This window comes from Zingiber officinale, chromosome 5B (genome assembly GCF_018446385.1).
Source record: "Zingiber officinale cultivar Zhangliang chromosome 5B, Zo_v1.1, whole genome shotgun sequence".
Classification (NCBI taxonomy): Eukaryota; Viridiplantae; Streptophyta; class Magnoliopsida; order Zingiberales; family Zingiberaceae; genus Zingiber; species Zingiber officinale.
Window position 1 is genome coordinate 35417565 of NC_055995.1, and position 3172 is coordinate 35420736.

Consider the following 3172-nt stretch of genomic DNA (forward strand, 5'->3'; position numbering starts at 1 on the left):
ACCTAAATAATAATTAAATAATAAGGTTTAATGGGCGAAAAACCTTAACGGAATTTTTAGAAAATTTTAAAAATTTCTGGGAATTAATTGGAGCTCGTATGATAAATTTAAGGGGATAAATCTATAGATTTGGTAAACGGCCATTTAGATATCTCAATTAAATTAGGAGTTGATTGGTTAAATTAAGCTAAAGTTAGTAAATTAAAGTGTAAGTATAAAAATCTAACCTAGCTCTTTTTCCCCAATCACGCCAACTCCCTCAACTCTCCCGAACTTCCCCTCTCGCACCGCTGCCCTCTCCTCTCGCCCGATCGCTACAAATCTTCGGCCCCGAGACATTGGCGCCATGCCACCAGCCGCCATCGTTCGCCACTGGTCTTCGCCCTCACCTCGCGACACCGCACCTCCGTCGGTCACGACAAGCCCTAGCCGCCGGCCTTGCCTCCTTCCCTTACCACAGCGGCGATCTCTCTTCCTCGCATGAGCATTCTCGGATGCAGCCGACGACCTCTCCTCCTCACGCCAGCACCGGGACGCCGCAACGAGCCAACAGCCGACACCGATCCTCTCCTCCCTGAGCCATGCCCTAACTGACCCGGTAGGTAGATTTCCCCTAGTAGATATGGGATGTGTGGTTCATCTTAGTTGCTTGTAAATCGAATTCGATGTTAAGCTTGATTTGGGGGAAGAGGGTGAGCTTGATTGCTTCCTTAGATCTAACCTTTCTTTTTCCCTGTGCTCTGTTCCGGATTTTGTAGAGGTAGGATGTTTTATTTCGGCAACAACGACTCTTGATTTGTTACTCCGAATTTGTGAGAGCTTTGTTGGTTCGGGTGTTTTCTTGTTGCCTTCTCCCAATGGGTTGATTTATTGAGTAGATTCAAGAGTTTGTAAATTGATTTTTCTGTCGTCCTTGCATTGTCTTTGAGGGGATTTTCGGTCCGCGAATTTAAGGAGTCAGGGCAGATGTAGTGAAGGTGTCGAGTGTTGGTTTTGTATTTATGCACTGTGATGGATTCAGTTTCGAGTATGGCAGAGGTAATTGGGTTCTTTTGTTTTAAGCACCTACTCTTGGAATGATCTTCGATTTTTGATTGAACGGATGAAAGGATTGTAATCGTTGTGTTATATGGTTATTTCTGCGATTGCTGGAAAATTGTGATAGCTTTGGGGTTTTCAGATAATTATGGGGACTTTTGGTTCGATTTTGGTGATGTGAATGCTTCTTGTGTTAGCTAAATTTCGTGGACAGATTTAGTAGGTGGGTAGCAAGATTTCAATGAGGGTTTGGTTTATGTGATGGCTTCGGATTATTTGAATGGATTGGAAGATGAAACAATCGGTTGATTGAGGATTGTTGGATTATCATTAATTAGGATTAATTAATGATCGTTTCGATTATGATTTTTCCTAATTAAGTTGGATTTGGGTTTGATTAGTTGTTGCTTATGACATTAGTTAAATTGTATAGTATATGATTTGCAGGACGTTATTTCGAGACGAGCACTCCAACGCGCGAATTGTTTGGCTCGAGCTATATATTAAAGGCGGATACTTCTTGCTTTGTTTCTTTTAGTACTTGACCTTGGTGCATGAACTATTTTGGATAAGAAATTATTTTTACCTTAACTCCACTCTTATTTTCCTACGCTTGATACTTCCACGCGATCTTTGAGAAATTCATTTCCATATCTATACAGTCTCTTGTTGTTGTCCATGATCAGTAGCAGATACTAGATACCAAGTTTGTATGCTTTGATTGTTGTTTATTTATGTACTATATTGAGCATGCTGGCTTTATGTAGCATACCTAATTTTTGTTTATATTTGTATGATGATTGTTGCATTTGGCGCATCATGTCATGTCATGCATGTCAGCGACCAATTCTCCCTTGTGGTCGAGAGAGTCATTGACCAAGGCCGCATCCTCGGCCACTCGAGAGAGTGGTAGCTGGAGTTGATGACGCTTGTCCTGTCGTGCCGCACTCGGCCACTCATGGAGAGTGGTAGCTGGAGTTACGAGCAGCAGGGACCCCGTCGGAGATGTAGCTAGTTAGCTACTATGCAACTGTCCCCTCGACCACTCGTGAGAGTGGTAGCTGGAGTAGTGTACAGTCTGTCACTGACCCCGCCTCTCGACCATACAGGGCCAGCAGTAGAGGTGGGCGGAGAGGATCCTGCATACGTTGTTATTATATTTGTTTTCCGATGTGCCTATATACGCCGTTATTACATTTATCGCATTGTTCACATACGCCGATACGCTATCTGGTTGAGATATATTCAAATCAGATGTTTAGTCATTGAAATTTGATATACCTCGCTTATTACCTCGTAGTTATGAGCAAGATCAGAAAGTGATTAGTACCAGTTCTGATCTACTATACCTAGCCTAGGATATGGTTTCAGGTATGAACATTTATTATAGTTCTATTATAGTATCTGCTATTCCTCTTATGAGACTGTATACTCTTGGCTCACTTTCTAGTTGTATTTTATGTTCATGCACTAACTTTCCTATACCCGCTGAGTTCCAATACTCACCACCCCACAAAATGGTTTTTCTTTCGCCAGGTAACAGGTAGATGAGTCATGGATGCTTGGAGAGTCCCGGCTGCTAGTCCCACGTCACACTCAAGGATAGTCTTTGGTTTGGTTTTGTTATTGTTTGGGTGGTGTGTTGATTTTGTGTATTGTGCTCTTCAATAAGTTGATGTGAATTTTGGAGTCAAGTTTGATGATTGCAGGTATTTTTGTTGTGACGTTGTTGGTCTTATGTTCGTATTGTTTTGTGTTTTTTCACTGTGTTTATTTTGTTCCAACCGAGTGGGCTGATGATATAAACTGCGTGGTTGTGTATATAATCCAGCCGAATGTGGCTGATGTATATTTTGTATGTAGAAATGCTTCATATTGTCACCCGTACAGGGGAGATGCTGCAGAAATTTCTTCGGGCAAGGACTCCTCTGGGGGCGTGACAACTTATTTGTCATTATGGCTTGGTATTTGTATATACCCTGTCTATCCACAGGACCATCCGTGGTAGAGTGTTCTCCCATAGACAGTGGCCACTTATGCATCCTGCCTTCCCACGGGACCATTCGTGGTACACGCTCTCTCACATATAGTGACTATTTACATACCCTGAATGCCCACGGGACCATCCGTGGTA

At 42.6% G+C, this 3172-nt stretch overlaps 1 long non-coding RNA gene across 1 annotated transcript; it reads left to right on the forward strand.

Annotated features, from left to right (window-relative positions):
* The first annotated feature begins 249 nt into the window (after window positions 1-249).
* On the forward strand, window positions 250-2762 carry LOC121987345. The gene is made up of 2 exons (XR_006113513.1): window positions 250-598; window positions 2575-2762. It is a non-coding gene; the product is annotated as an uncharacterized LOC121987345 (long non-coding RNA).
* The last annotated feature ends 410 nt before the right edge of the window (window positions 2763-3172 follow it).